Below are 17,149 nucleotides of genomic sequence, written 5' to 3'. Positions count from 1 at the left end.
CTTGTAGTGCCTGTGATCAAGCCCAGGGCCTTGCATAGACATTCTCCAGCCGAGCTCCAGCCACAGTGCCACACTCTGCCATTGTCCCCACTGCATCTTTGCTCAGTGTGGTGAACAGAGTCTAGGATGGCCCCTCGTGAACTCCCCTTCCTGGTGTTCGTGTCCTTGTATCATTCCTTTCCCTTGACTGAGGGTGACACTGGGACTTTGTTCTACTGGATAGCATATGGCCGAGGTCCTGGGATGTATTTCTTTGACCTTGTTGTTATATAGGCTCTGCCTTGCTCCCCACTAACTCTAGAGACTCTCCTTGCTAGTGTGATGGAGCAGCCATGTGGTCCAAATGGTAAAGGGCCACAAGTGGCCTATAGCAATTGGCCAACATCTTGGAGTCATGGGAAACCTCCTGACAACATCTGCAAGAAGCTAGGCCTTTACTTCTACACACTAAGGAAATAAATTCTGCCAATAATCTGAGTAACTTTGGAAGCTCTTTCTTAGTCGAGCTTCTAAGTGAGAACCTAATCCACTGGGTACTTTAGTGTCAGCTCCATGAAATCCTGAGCAGAGGACTATAACATGCCTGCACTCCTGATCCACAGGAGCTGTACTGTAATAAGTGTGTGTGTGTGTGTGTGTGTGTGTGTGTGTGTGTGTGTGTGTGTGTACGGTACTGGGTATAGAACCCAGGGGCATTCTACCTCTGAGCTACACCCCCAGCCCTATTTTTATTCTTTATTTTGAGACAGGCTCTCACTGAGTTGCAAAGGGGTTCGCTAAGTAGCTGAGGCTGCCCTCAAACTGTGATCCTCATGTCTCAGCCTCCCAAATGCGGGGATTACAAGTGTGCACCACTACGGCTGGCGTAAGTGTGCTGTTTTAAGCCAATAAATTTGTGGTAATTTGTTAGACAATAGATAACAAGTGTAAGATGACTATAATTGCATTATTTGGGAGACTAAGACAGGATTTCAGGTTCAAGGTCAACCGCAGCAACTTAGCAACACCCTATTTAAAAAGTAAAAAAAATAAAAGGGTTGGGGGTATGGCTTGGAGGTAGAATGCCCCTGGGTTCAATCCCCAGCACAAAAAAAAAAACCCAAAAATTAGGATGACATTTGATCATAGGGCAACTATTCTGTAGGCTGTACAGAAAGATTCACAGGTTTCCAGGCATTTCCAGGGCCTGGGTAAGGGCATAGTTCTAGTTCATCAAGGGCTGTTTGTCCATCTCCCACTCACTGCCTGATGACTAGACCCTCTCTGCTCTTGCCTTGATAGGATGCCTTGACTGCCAGTTGTCCCTGGAATTCCATGCTGCCCTGTTCTATTTTATTATTTCAGTCACCACTTGGCTCAGTTTTCCTCTGGCTTTCATGGAAGTAGGCATTTCAGATTCTCCTTCTATTCTCTCAATATAATTTTTAAATTGTGGAGAAAGTGGAGAAGGTGGTATAATTGCATTTTTTCCAGACAGTCACCTCCTTCCATTGCATATCTCTGACCCAGCTAGGAAAGATTCATGTGCTTGGACTAGGTTCACCTGCGTAATCCAGTTCGGCTCCCTCTCTCTGGGCTTATCCTTCATCAGTCTGCAGATTCCCTTTTGCCATGGAAGGCAATACATTTACAGACACCATCCATGGATTAAGATGTAGGCATTCTGGGGAGGAGGACATTTTGCCCAGGAATATTCTACTTTTGTGTGTATATATGTGTGGTACTGGGGATGGAACCCAGGCCATTGTACCCCTGGTCTATAACCCCAGCCCTATTTTATTTTTTATTTGGAAATAGGGTCTTGCTAAGTTGATGAGAACCCCACCAAGTTGCCAAGGCTGTCCTCAATCTTCCTGTAATCCTCATGTCTCAGCCTCCCAAGTATTAGATTACAGGTGTGCACCACCATGCCTGGTAGGGCATTCTACTTCTGAACTAATCCCCCAGCCCTTTTTGTGTTTATTTATTTATTTGGGAGAGTACTGGGGATTGAGCCCAGGGGCATTCTACTTCTGAGCTACAAATCTAGCCCTATTTTATTTTTTATTGTGAAACAGAGTCTCATTAAGTTACTGAGGTTCTTGCTAAATTGCTGAGACTGTCCTTGAACCTGCAATCCTCCTGTCTCAGCCTCCTAAGTACTAGAATTACAGGTGCATGCCACCATGCCTGGCTCCTTTTTATTTTTTGTTTTGAAACAGGATCTTGCTAAATTTCTGAGGGTCTTGCTGAGTTGCTGTGGCTGGCCATGAGCCTGGGATCCTTCTATCTCATCACACTTTCAGCTACCGGGTCACATCAGGAGTTCATGTCCTGGAAAGCCATGTTGGCAGAGCATTTTATACCGGTTGACACTGAGAGAGAACTCATAGGCTCAGGGTAGAAGCTACCTAGAAGCATCAAGGAAAGTTGATCCTGAGAAGGGGAGCTTAGGGTGGACTGGAGAAACCCATCAGCTATGGTGTCATAGGTCTGAGCTTAGAGAGGCAGAGCAGGAGCCTTGGAGCTGGGGATGTCCATGAAGGTGGGAGGCATCTGGGCTGCCACAGCTCACCACGCTGAATGCAGCCATGTTTGTGAGTGGTAACTCAGTTGGTAGGAAGGTGACTCCCACCCACTCCCTGAGCCCCCACCCCTGCAGACTCTAGGAGCCTTTTGATATGCCCAGCCCCTTTGATATGGTGGCTTAATGGGCTAAGGCCTTCAGAGCAGCTGGGATGTGATCCACTCTTGAACACAGAGGCCATTCCCCTGAATAAAAGTCCAATGAAAGTCCTCCCACCCATGACTTGCACCTGATGTGCCTCCCCTCTTCCTATGAGATGTTTGTTTGGCAAATCTCCTGGAGTTCTCCACTACCAAGCTGCTTCTACTGATAAACCTCTGGTCAGCAATGCCACGAACTGCAGTCCTACGCATTCAGGAGGAAGAGAACCACAAAATATTCTTCAGGGCTACCAGCTCTAGGATAGGTAAAGTGCAGTGGTTGGGTCAATCCAGACCAGATTCTCCTGCTTTGCTCCACATAACTTCTAGACACCTGATTTTCTCTCACAAAATCTTGTACCTAGGATGCTATAGAGTTTGAAATAGGATTTGTTTCAGCATTCAGGTATATTTTGCTATTTTATTTCTTTTTTATTGGGGGGTACTGGGGATTGAACACAGGAGCATTCTATGACTGAGCCACACTCCAGTCTTTTTTTTGAGGGGGGAAAGGGGAAACAGGGTATTACTAAGTTACAGCATACTGAGGGGGAAGGAGGAAATGGGGTATTACTAAGTTACAGTGTACTGGCATAAAACCTGTGATCCTCCTGTCTTGCCCTCCCAAATACTAGCATTACAGGTATATACCTCTGCCCAGTTTGCTCTTCCCTTTTTTTTTTTTTTTTGTGATACCAGGGACTGAACTCAGAGGCATCCTACCTCTGAGCTACACCCTCAGCCCAATTTTTTACTATTTATTTATTTATTTATTTATTTTGGTGGTACTGGGGTTCCTGGAAGCCATTCTACCTTCGGGCTACACTCCCAGACCTATTTTTACATTTTTTTTATTTATTCTGGAAACAGGGTCTCCTAAGCCAGGACACACAGCTGGCTTCGAACCTGTGCAATCCTCCTGTCTCTGCCTCCCAAGCGCAGGGATTACAAGCATGCGCCACCACGCCCGGCTATTCTTTATTTTAAAACAAGGTCTCAGCCAAGGTGAGCCACTGCGGAACAGCCGTGCGGGATTTTTCGGCACAGGGAGCATCTAAAGCTCCCAGTGGCTGAGCTCAGCACACGCTGCAGTGAGGTCAAAACCAGAGAAGAAAAATGCCAGCCTCACGGCCGAGGGCATGACAGCAGCGCCATATTGCCACCGGCGGCAGCAGCAGCGAATTCACCCGAGTCCACTACAGCTACATCTGTGTACTCAACAACAGTGAGTCAAATTGCAGGCCCCAGAGGAGAAATCCCAGTACAGCACTCCCAGGGACTTGACCCAGTGGGGAAGTGGTGGTGGCAGATATATCACACCATAGGAGAACGCCCAACCTGGCACCCCCCATAGTCTAAAGCAGCCTCTATCGACTCCCTGGGTCTGAGACTCTGTGATACAACCCAGTAAAGGAGTAGTGGGGTCTGAGATACCACAGACTCGAGATCCAGAGCACCTTAAGCGAAGTCATAGTGACCAAAGGGAAGAACCCAGAGAAGGCACAAACTTCCAAAATCATGGGAAAGAGGAATAACAATGGAGCAATGAATGCCCACAACCCCACAACATCAGAACCCGATAAAACAGAAAATCAGAGATTTCTAGAAGATCAAATCAGGAAAATAACTGTAGAAATAATAGAGGTGCTTCGAAAAGAATTCAGAGAGAGCCAAAAAGAAATAAAGGATGCAATTAATGAAGTAAAGGCCTCAATTCAAAGCATGAACAACCGATTAGACCACATGGAGAACAGAATCTCGCTCTTAGAAGATGATCATTCCAAAAATGAACGCATAGTTTCTAATCTAGAAAAAAAATCCGACAGCAGAAATCTGACATTGAAGAAATATGGGCCCATTTTAAGAGAGCTAACCTAAGAATAATTGGAATAGAGGAGGGAAAAGAAGGTGAAACCAAAGGGATCAACAATCTTTTCAAGGAAGTAATAGCAGAAAATTTTCCAAACATAGAGCAAGAGGTCGATACACAGGTCCAGGAAACTTATAGAACTCCCTTTAGACAGGATCGGAGAAGAGGATCCCCACACCACATAATTGTCAAAATGACCAATGTGGAAGCCAAGCAGAGAATCTTAAAGGCAACAAAAACAAAAGGCCAAGTGACATTCAGAGGCAAACCAATTAGAATCACTCCAGACTTCCCAAACCAAGTCATGAAAGCCAGAAGGGCTTGGAGTAACATATTCCAAACTCTGAAAGAAAACAACTTCCAGCCAAAATTTTCCTACCCAGCAAAACTTTCTATCAAATTAGATGGGGAAATAAGAAGCTTCCATGACAAACAGAAACTGAAGGAATTTATGTCTTCAAAACCAGCGCTAGAGAAAATACTCAAAGAGATTAACTACAAAGAAGAATTAGGTAACACACACCAGAACCAGAGAAACAAGATTTTCCATCCAACAGACAACTAAGATTAGTTATCTGTGGAGATTCAGTATTTATGTTAGTCTTTTACCTATCTCTAAATTGTATTGTTTGCTTTTATTGTTGTTAATTTTTAGGATTTCTAGTTGGAATATTAATATACCTTCAGATATAGCATTTGGAAATATTTTATCCCATTCTATCAGTAACTTTTAACTCTGTTTACATTGTCTTTGGATATACAATATTTTTTTTTTTTAGGGAGTTTGTATACTCTTCTGTTGCCTTTGCCATTGAAATCATATCCAAGAAATCACTGCCAATTTCAATGTTGTGAGGTTTTATGACCCAGATTTTCTTCTAAAACTTTATAGTCTTAAGATTTATATTGAGGTCTTTTATCTATTTTGAGTTAATATTTGTATATGGGATTAGGTTAAGGATCCAATTTTATTCTTTTTCATGTAATTATTATTTTTCAACAATATTTAGTTAAAAGATTATTATTTCCCCACCAAATGTTCGTGGAAACCTTGTCAAAAATAACTTGACAATATATGGAAGAATTTAGCTCTAGGCTTTTATTTAACTCCAATGGTTTATATATATCTGCCTTTAGAACAGTACTACACTGTTTCAATTATTGTAGCTTTATATGGTTTGAAATCAGAAAGTATGTATCTTCTAGCTTTGTTCTTTTTCGAGATTGTTTTGTGTATCTAGAGTCCATATTCCATATTAGGATAGATTTTTCTCTGAAAAATAAATATATAAATTTCACCTAAAAAAATTCTCTGTTAAGAAAGAAAGCAAAAAGAAATATTGAAATGTTATCTTTAAGTGATCAAAAGCTTGGTATCAGACAAATGAAACTGTTATGTGAGATTATCATTGTTAATTTTGGATAAATTGCTATAATACTAGATGTCAACCACTAAGCCAAGCATGGGAAGGAGGGATGGGGAGGGAACGGGGTGGGGATCAGGTAGGGGCTAACTGGGCGATGTGTGCATGTATGTCTACAAAAGTTTGTATCCCACTATGATGTATGAATACAGTGCACCAATAAGAAATTAAAAAAAACAAGGTCTCTAGAGAAACAACTTGCCAAAATTTATGGGATACTTTGAAGGAAGTGTTAAGAGGAAAGTTTATAGCATTGAGTGCCCACATAAGAGAACAGAGAGTTGCCAAGTAAACATCCTAATGACACATCTCAAGGACCTAGAAAGACTGCAACAGACTAAACCGAAAGCCAGGAGAGGCAGGAAATTATTAAAATCAGAGCAGAAATAAATGAAATAGAGAACAAAAAATACAGTTCAAAGAATCAACAAAACAAACAGCTGGTTCTTTGAAAAGATTAATAAGATTGACAAACCCCTGGCCAACCTAACCAAAAGAAAGAATCAACTCAAATTATTAAAATCAGAAATGAAAAAGGAGGCATCACCACAGACAGTGAGGAAATTCAAAGGATTATCAGAAACTATTTTGAAAATTTATACTCCAATAGGCTACAAAACATGGGAGAAATTGACAGATTTCTAAACACATATAACCTACCTAAACTGAACCAAGAGGACATAGCAAACCTAAACCAACGAATAGAAATAAAAATTCTGCCATCAAAGAAAACTCCAGGCCCCGATGGGTTTCTAGCCGAATTCTATAAAACCTTCAGTGAAGAATTAATCCCAATGTTTCACAAATTGTTCCGGGAAATTGAAAAAGATGGAACTCTCCCAAATTCCTTCTATGAGGCCAGTATCACATTAACCCCCAAAGCAAATAAAGATACCTCAAAAAAGGAAAATTACAGACCAATATCCTTGATGAACATAGATGCAAAAATTCTAAACAAATTACTAGCTATACACATTAAAAACCATATCAAAAGAATTGTACACCACGACCAAGTCGGTTTCATCCCAGAAAAGCAAGCCTGGTTCAATATACGCAAATCAATACATGTTATTCACCACATAAATAGAACTGAGAACAAAAACCACATGATCATATCAATAGATGCTAAAAAAGCATTCGACAAAATTCAACACCCATTTATGTTAAAAACACTGCAGAAAATTGGAATAGAAGGAACTACTTCAACATCATTAAGGCAATATACTGTAAACCCAAAGCCAGCATCATAATGAATGGGGAAAAACTGCAAGAATTTCTTCTAAAATCAGGAACAAGACAAGGATGCCCACTATCACCACTCCTTTTCAATATAGTTCATGAGACTCTTGCCACAGCAATAAGACAAAAGAAGGAAATCAAAGGAATTTGAATAGGAAGAGAAGAATTAAAACTATCCTTATTTGCAGATGACATGATACTTTATCTAGAAGACTCAACAGACTCAACCAAAAGACTACTGGAGCTCATTAACCAATTCAGCAAAGTAGCAGGATACAAAATCAATCTAAAGAAATCAGTTGCTTTTCTTTATGCCAACAATGAATCCACAATGAAAGAAAGAAAACAATTCCATTCACTATAACCTCAAAACCAATAAAATACCTAGGAATAAACCTAACCAAAGATGTAAAAGACTTCTACAACAAAAACTATAAAACATTAAAGAAAATATTGAAGAAGACTTTGGAAGATGGAAAGATCTCCCTTGCTCATGGATAGGCAGAATAAATATTATCAAAATGGCCATTCTGCCAAAAGTGATCTATAGATTCAATGCAATTTCCATTAAAAAAAACCCAACAATATTCTTCACAGACCTAGAAAAATCAGTTACGAATTTTATATGGAAAAATAAAAGACCCAGAATAGCCAAAGCAATCCTCAGCAATAAAAACCAGGCAGTAGGCATTACAATTCCAGACTTTAAATTATATTATAGAGAAATAGTAGTGAAAACAGGATGTATTGGCACAATAACAGGCAGACTGACCAGTGGAACAGAAGATACAGAAACAAACTCACACACCTATATTCAATTGATCTTTTACAAAGGGGCCAAATTAGTATGCTGGAGAAAATATAGCGTTTTCAACAAATGGTGCTGGGAGAACTGGCTATCCATTTGTAGAAAGATGGAACTAAATCCTTATCTCTCACCACACAAGAATCCACTCGAGATGGATCAAAGACTGAAAAATGAGACCAGAGACTGTGAAGTTATTAGAGGAGGGCATAGGCGCAACACTCCAACATATAGGCACAGGCAGTAGCTTTCTCAACAAGACCTCCAAAGCACAGGAAATTAAAGTAAGAATTAACAAGTGGGATGGCATCAAACTAAAAAGTTTTTTCTCATCAAAGGAAACCATCAAGAACCTAAAGAGGAAGCCTACAGAATAGGAGATCTTTACCAGCCACCACTCTGATAGAGAGCTAATATCAAGAATATACAAAGAGCTCAAAAGACTCTACGCTAGCAAAACAAATAACCCAATCAAGAAATGGGCAACAGGCAATCCGGGCATGGTGGCCCATGCTTGTAATCCCAGCACTTGGGAGGCTGAGACAGGAGGATCTCACAGTTTCAAAGCCAGCGTCAGCTACTTAGGCTCTCAGCAACTCAGTGAGACCCTATTTCCAAATAAAGTATATAAAAAAACAAATAGGTCTGGAAGTATAGCCCGTAGGTAGAAAAGCCTCTGGGTTCCACCCCCAGTACCACACACACAAAAAAAAAAAGAAAGAAAGAAAGAAAGAAAGAAAGAAAGAAAGAAAGAAAGAAAGAAAAGAAAAAGAAATGGGCAACTGATCTGAATAGACACTTTACAAAAGAAGAGACACAAATGGCCAATAGATACATGAAAAGACGTTCAACATCATTTGCCATCAGGGAGATGCAAATCAAAACTACGCTGAGATTTCCTTTAACCCCAATCAGAGTGGCAAGCATAAAGAGGTCAAATAACAACAAATGCTGGGGAGGATGTGGGGAAAGAGGAACTCTTTTACACTGTTGGTGGGAGTGCAAACTAGTTGCTGCTATGGAAATCAGTGTGGAGATTCCTTAGAAAACTGGGAATGGACCCACCATATGATTCGCCTTTACCACTCCTGAGTATCTTTCCAAAGGGGTTGAAATCAGAAAACTACAGTAACATATGCATACCCGTGTTCATAGCAGCACAATTCGTAATAGCCAAATATGGAACCAACCCATCAACAGATAAATGGATTGCAAAATTATGGGAAATACACACAATGGAATTTTACTTGGTTATAAAGAAGAACAAAATCATTTCATTTGCAAGAAGATGGAAAGACATGGAGAACATTATGTAAGTGGGATTAGCCAAGCACAGAAAGAGAAGGGACATATGTTTTTTCTAATATGCCCAAACTAGGGAGTATTAGGGATACCAGAGGGACTCCAGACAATAAAAGAGAAACTTCATCAAAGCTAGAATGGAAGGAGAGAAGAGGAAGGAGGCTGAAGTTGATGAATGAAGGAGCTACATTTGAATATGTGTAAAAATATAAATATAGCATGGTTAATCTGGACACTCATTGTTGGGAGGGGGAAGGGGAAGAGGGAGGTACCAAGCATAGTCTGAATGTATGCCATTTTCAATATGTTCCACATACAAATAAAAATAAATAAAACAAGGTCTCACTAAGTTGTGGAGGGCCTCAGTAAGTATCAGGTTGTCTGTGAACTCGGATACTCCTGTCTCAGCCTCTCAAGTACTGGGATTACAAGTGCATGCCATCCTGCCCAACTGATTTTCCCCCTTGGACTCATCTGTCAGAATTTCTCCTCTTATCTGGTTTCTGTAATATGATATGTCTATATGCACATTTTTGTTATTTATCTTATGTGGTATTATCTGAGGTTCCTAGTTTTCTTTTTTTTGTGTGTGTGGTACTGGAATTGGAACCCAGGGGCGTTCTACCTCCAAGCTACACCCCTAGTCCTACTTTTCATTCTTTATTTTGAAACAGGGTTTCACTTTGTGGAAGGCCTTCTTTATTTTATTTTGTGGTACTGGGGATGGAACCCAGGGGCATTCTACCTCCAAGCTACACCCCTAGTCCTACTTTTCATTCTTTATTTTGAAACAGGGTTTCACTTTGTGGATGGCCCACTTTATTTTATTTTGCGGTACTGGGGATGGAACCCAGGGGCATTCTACCTCCAAGCTACACCCCCAACCCTTTTTTTTATTATTCTTAATTTTGAAACAGGGTCTCACTGCGTTGCAAAGGGCTTCACTAAGTAGCTGAGGCTATCCTTGAACCACGATCCTCCTGTCTCAGCCTCCCAAGTGCTGGAATTATGCCACCATGCCCAGCTTATTTTTTTGTGTGTGTGGTTCTGGGGGTGGAACCCAGGGGATTTCTACCTCCAGGCTATACTCCCAGATCTATTTTATAATTTATTTGGAAACAGGGTCTCACTAAATTGCTGAAAGCCTCACTAAATAGCTGAGGGTGGCTTTGAACCTGTGCGATCCTCCTGTCTCAGCCTCCCAAGCACTGGGATTACAAGTGTGTGCCACCACGCCTGGCTTTATTATTATTATTATTATTATTATTATTATTATTATTTTTGGAAGCAGGTCTGACTAAGTTGGTGAGGACCTGGCCATGAATCTGTTATCCTTCTGTCTCAGACCTAAGTACTAGTATTACAGGTTTGTGTCACCATAGAAATTAAAATTAAAAAAAATTTTTTTGATGGTACTGGGGTTCCTGGAAACCCTTCTACCTCTGGGGTACACTCCCAGACCTATTTTATATTTTTATTTGGAAACAGAGTATCTTAAGCCAGCAAGGCTGGCAGCTCGATCCTCCTGTCTCTGCCTCCCAAGCATGGGGATTACAAGTGTGTGCCACCATGCCTGGCTAAAATAAAAATTTAATGTAATGCTGTTTATAACAGTCACAAAAATAAAATAGTTAAAGACAAATTTAAGAAAATATTTGAGCTGGAGCTGGGCTGGTGGCACACATCTATAATTCCAGTACTTAGGAGGCTGAGACAGGAGAATAACCCCTTTGCAGACAGCCTCAGCTACTTAGTGAGGCCCTCTGCAACTTAGTGAGACTTTGTTTCAAAATAAAGAAAAAAAAGTAAGGCTGGGGATATAGCTTCTAGGTAGAATGCCTCTAGGTTCCACCCTCAGTACTGCAAAAATAAAAATAAATAAGTAAAAATAAAAATATCTAAGTTGCCAGGTATCCATTCCTATAATACCAGAATTTGTGAGGCTGAAAGGGGAGGATTGCAGGTCACAGGTCAATGTGCTCACTCTGTCTCAAAATAAAATAGGGTTTGGTGGTAAATGTAGCTCAGAGATAGAATGCCTCTGGATGTAATTTTCAGTACCCCCAACACCACATACACACCTTTAAGTGACAATATATTACATTTCATCTGTGCTGTTAACATTGATAGAAATGTTTATAGGATTTTCAGCCAACTTGATGATGTAAGACTATCATGTTCTTTTACTTATCACATATTTATTTAGTGCCTAGTGTGGGTCAGACATTATCCCAAGGGCTGGGAATACAGTTTGAACAGAACTCACTTCTGTTCATGATGCTAACAACTAGTGCTGTTTAAAATTAACCTCCAATATCTAGCATTCAGGAGGTTGAGACAGGAGGATCTCAATTCAAGGCTAGTCTCAGCTACTCAGTAAGGCCTTTTGCAACTCATTGAGACCCTGTTTCAAAATAAAAAATAAAAGCCAGGCATGGTGGCACACACTTGGAATGATGCTGAGACCCGGAGGATCCCAGTTCGCAGACAGCCTCAGCTACTTAGTGAGGCCCTCTGCAACTCAGTGAGACGCGGTTTCAAAATAAAGAATAAAAAATAGGGTTGGGGGTGTAGCTCGAAGGTAGAATGCCCCTGGGTTCCATTCCCAAAACTGGAAAAATAAATAAATAAATAAATAAATAAATAAATAAAATTAACCTTCAACATAAATTGGCATTTATAGAATTGGAAAAGTACTGCCTATTTTTAATCCTTTCGATAAGACTTAAGCTAGAAGTGTGGGGGGGGGCTGCTGGCCCCAGTATTTCGCTCAGCTCGCCACTCTTTATCAATAAGTTGAGAACATCTTCTCTACAGCTAAATTTTTATAGTCTCATGCTCTCCTTCTTCTGTGCTTCAAGCTGAGTCTTTCCTTAGAAACCTCTTTTAAGCTGGGTGTGGTGGCGCACGCTTGTAATCCCAGCACTTGGGAAGCTGAGACAGGAGGATCGCGCAGGTTCAAAGCCAGCCTCAGCTACTTAGTGAAGCTCTCAGCAACTTAGTGAGACCCTGTTTCCAAATAAAGTATAAAATAGGTCTGGGAATGTAGCCCGGAGGTAGAAAGCCCCTGGGTTCCACCCCAAATACCAACAAAAAAAGAAAGAAAGAAAAAGAAAGAAAGAAAGAAAGAAGGAAAGAAAGAAAGAAAGAAGAAAGAAACCTCTTTCAGTTTATATTCTTTCAGCTACTACCAGATTTTTTTTTTTTTTTTGTGGTACTGGGTATGAAACCCAAGGGCATTGTACCTCCAAACCTCCCAGTTTCATACCTAGTCCTATTTTTTATTCTTTTATTTATTTTTTATTTTGTGTGGGTCTGGGGATGAAATCCAGGGGCATTCAACCTCTGAGCTATACCCCCTGCCCTGTTTTTTATTCTTTATTTTTTAAACAGGGTCTCACTAAATTGTGGAGGGCCTCACTAAGTAGCTGAGGCTGTCCACAAACTGCAATCCTCAGGCCTCTGCCTCCCGAACACTGGGATTACAAGCATGCAAAACCACACCCAGCTACCAGTTCTCTTAATTTTTTATTTTTCGGTGGTACTGGGGTTCCGTGGAACCCAGGGGCTTTTCTACCTCCGGGCTATACTCCCAGACCTATTATTTTATACTTTATTTGGAAACAGGGTCTCACGAAGTTGCTGAGAGCTTCACGAAGTTGCTGAGAGCCTCACTAAGTAGCTGAGGCTGGCTTTGAACCTGTGAGATCCTCCTGTCTCAGCCTCCCAAGCATGGAGATTTACAAGCATATGCTACCACGCCCGGCTTCTACCGCATCTCTTTTGACCAGTCTCTTCTTTTATTTTTTTATTTTTATTTTTGGTGGTACTGGGGTTCCTGGAAGCCCTTCTACCTCCGGGCTACACTCCCAGACCTATTTTATATTTTTATTTGGAAACAGGGTCTCCTAAGCCAGCGCGTGCGGCTGGCTTCAAACCTGCACGATCCTCCTGTCTCTGCCTCCCAAGCGTGGGGATTACAAGCGTGCGCCACCACACCTGGCCTTGACCAGTCTCTTCTGAGGACTTTTTAGGTCCTGACTTTGATTTCCTGAGGCTAATTCTTCATGCACCCCCTCTGTGCTCGCAGTGCAGCCCAAGCCTGTGGCCCTATGTTGGTACTAAACCCACAGCACGGTGACTTCAGGATAGCTGAGGACCATTCAGAAGGTGTATTAGCCACCTAGGGCCACCTAACTAGCTGAGGGCCCTTAGAAAACCAGTTGTAAGCCGAGCATGGTGGTGCACACTTGTAATCACAGCATTTGGGAGGCTAAGACTGGAGGATCGTGGTTCGCAGACAGCCTCAGCTACTTAGTGAGGCCCTGTTTCAAAATAAAGAATAAAAAAATGGGCAGGGGGTGTAGCTCGGAGGTCAAATGCCTCTGGGTTCCATCCTCAGACCCGAAAAAAAAAAAAAAAAAAAGAGAAAAGAAAACCAGCTGTTGTCACCAGCAGTACAGAATAGATGCCCCTTCAGGTCTAGGTCCTGTGGATCTATTCTTGCCTCTGGAGGGTGTTGGCCTTTTGTGGCTTTCCTTACTCCATTTCACATTTAGATCCCTAGCTGTGGCCTGAATTTGTAGTACCATTCAAAGCCCTCTTCACTCACGAGGTCCACCTTTCCATTGTCCACATTGCCCTATCAGTGGCTATATAGAGTAACTCTACCTCACCAAATCTCACGCACAACCTATCTGCCAGTTCACAGTAACAAGGATTATTACTTCTTTTGTCTCCCTATGCACCCCAAACTTCCATGTTGGCACCTGGCCAACATTTTGAGGCATTCCTAACTTCCACATGAACAGAATGTTGGCTTTGTGTGACCTTCCTGACAACCAAATCTCCAACCCCAAGCATAGGAGGGACCATCTGGAAGAGAACCCTGTGCAGCTCATTCACATGTACTACCCACGTGTCAGTGGCTCATAGTGGCCTCTAGAGGGATCCCGAGGAATAAGGATGAGGGCAAAGAGCAGTCCTGTACCATCAGAGGATGGATAGCATCCAGAAGCTTGAATTGCCAACCAACCCAAAGAATGCAGCTCATCTCTCGGCCACACACCCTAATTGTACTGACATCCTTTGGGCCGGAATGCCCTATTTAATGTATTCTCTTGTGTTTTCCACCAGTCTCCACCTGCTAAGGTGTTCATGATGGAGAAAGATTCTTGACTACTGAGGCTGAGCTTGTCTTTACCAGCACTACCAAGTATTCCCCTTAATGGAGGCTCCAGATCTTGATAAACAGTGCAGTGGGTGTAGCCAGAAGGCAAATATACTGGAGGATCAAAAGTTCAAGGCCAAGCCAGGCATGGTGGTGCACACCTGTAATCCCAGCCCTCGGGAGGCTGAGATAGGAGGATCACAGGTTCAGGGATAGCCTCAGCAAGTAGTGAGACTCTCATCAACTAGTGAGACCCTGTTTCAAATTAAAAATAAAAAATAGGGTTGGGGAGCCAGGCGTGGTGGTGCGCACTTGTAATCCCAGCATTTGGGAGGCTGAGACAGGAGGATTGTGGTTCACAGACAGCCTCAGCTACTTAGGGAAGCCATTTGCAACCCAGTGAGACCCTATTTAAAATTAAATAATAAAAAATAGGGTGGGGATTGTAGCTCAGGGGTAGAATGCCCCTGGGTTCCACCCCAAGTACTGCAAAAAAATAAAAAATAGGGCTGGGGGTGTAGCTTGGAGGTAGAATGCCTCTGGGTTCAATTCCCAGTATGAAAGAAAGTTAGTTAGTTCAATGCCAGCCCCCACCACTTAGTGAGTCTCCAAATGAAAGACAAAAAGGTCTCAAAATGAAAGACAAAAAGTACTAGGGGTATAGTTCAATTGTAGAGTATCCCTGAGTTCAATTCCAAGTATGATAAAAAAAAAATTCCTTTAAAGAGAGAGACTGTCTAGAGAGAAAGCAATCATTCAGGGGCAAAGGTATATCACCAAACTCTTCCTCACTTCTGTCTACGAAGAAAACAATGTTCTGTGTTGAGTTTAGTTTTGACCTCCCCCTTTATGCTCACTTCCATACATTATTTATTTTTCCCAACTTATTTTATCTTCAAAGAGTAGAAAGGACCATATAATGAACAGCTATATTATATCCACCAAAGTGTATGTGATTTTGTGTGTTTGTGTAGTGTACATCTTCCTTTTTTAAAGAACCATTGGGAGCCAGGTGTGATGGTGCACGCTTGTAATCCCACCATTTGGGAGGCTGAGATGGGAGGATCACGGTTCAAGGACAGCCCCAGCTACTACTTAGTGAGGCCCTTTGGAATTCAGTGAGACCCCATTTCAAAATAAAGAATAAAAAATAGGACTGAGGGTGTAGCTCAGAGGTGGAATGCCCCTGGGTTCCATCCCCAGTACTGCAAAAAAAAAAAAAAAAAAAAAAAAAAGGACTATAAGTACAAGTATAAAGTTTCTTCACTATAAAATATTTCATTATGGCCAGGCATGGTGGCGCATGCTTGTAATCCCTGCACTTGGGAGGCAGAGACAGGAGGATCACGCTGGTTCGAAGCCAGCCCCTCTGGCTGAAGAGACCCTGTTTTCAAAAATAAAAAAGTATAAAGCTGGGCCTGATGGCGAGCGCTTGTAATCCCAGCATTCAGGAGGCTGAGACCAGAGGATCACGGTTCACGGACAGCCTCAGCTACTTAGTGAGGCCCTCTGCAACACAGTGAGACCTGGTTTCAGAATAAAGAATAAAAAATAGGGCAGGGGATGTAGCTCAGAGGTCGAATGCCCCTGGGTTCCATCCCCAAACCTGCCAATAAATAAATAAATAAATAAATAAATAAATAAATAAATAAGTATAAAATAGGTCTGGGAGTGTAGCCCAGAGGTAGAAGGGCTTCCAGGAACCCCAGTACCACCAAAATCCCCAAACAAGCAAAAAACAAACAAAAAAAATTCATTATGCATTCCATAGTAATGAGACTTTTCTTCCAAGTATGGTGGTATGTGATAGGTTGGGTCCCTCCTCCCCCCCACATGACCCCACAACGGGGACAGGAGGTGAAACCCCAGATGCCAAAAGCAGAGATGTTGTGAGACTCTAGATGTTGCAAGACTCCAGACACTGCAAGACAGACTCCAGGTGCTGTGAGAGTCCAGATGTCATGAGAGAATCTGTATTCCCATGCTACTACATCCACCCCAAGACCCCTGCTATAAATATTCCTACTTCCTGACTGCGTGACTCTGCAGCCCAACTATGTTGACTGCATGACTCTGCTGTTGGTCATCAGTCCCTTCCCCCATGGTCGGCAGACCTCACCCAAAGGTGCCGGTTGATTTAATAACCAGCACCTTCCTTTAATAACATGGCTTTAGTCCTTTAATAACATGGCTGGTGTTTGCCTCCTTTGTGAACCCCCAACTCAGTTTCAATGCTACAGTATGCACCTATAATCCTAGTGCTTAGGAGGCTGATAAAGGAGGATCATAGATTCAGGCCAGCCTCAGCAATTTAGCCAGACCTTCAGCAATGTAATATGACCCTGCTCAATCCTGGAAACAAGGGGAAAAAAAGAGAGAATATTCTCAAACAAAATTTAATTAATTAATTAATTTACAGATATTGACCTTTACTTTTACAAATGACTTTAACTTTTGGTACAAAGTAACAATCTAGTACACTATCTCCCAGTCTATCGGATCTGCACCTGTCTGCAAACTGCACCATATAGTCCACCTCTGTCTGCAATTTAGAAAAATGGCCCCAGAGCCGGGGGGCCATGGTGTATGCCTTTAACCCCAGGATCTTGAGGCAGGAGGATCACAAGTATGAA

Source organism: Muscardinus avellanarius (genome assembly GCF_963383645.1).
Source record: "Muscardinus avellanarius genome assembly, chromosome: 2".
NCBI classification, from domain to species: Eukaryota; Metazoa; Chordata; class Mammalia; order Rodentia; family Gliridae; genus Muscardinus; species Muscardinus avellanarius.
Note: the sequence above shows the minus strand (reverse complement) of the source record.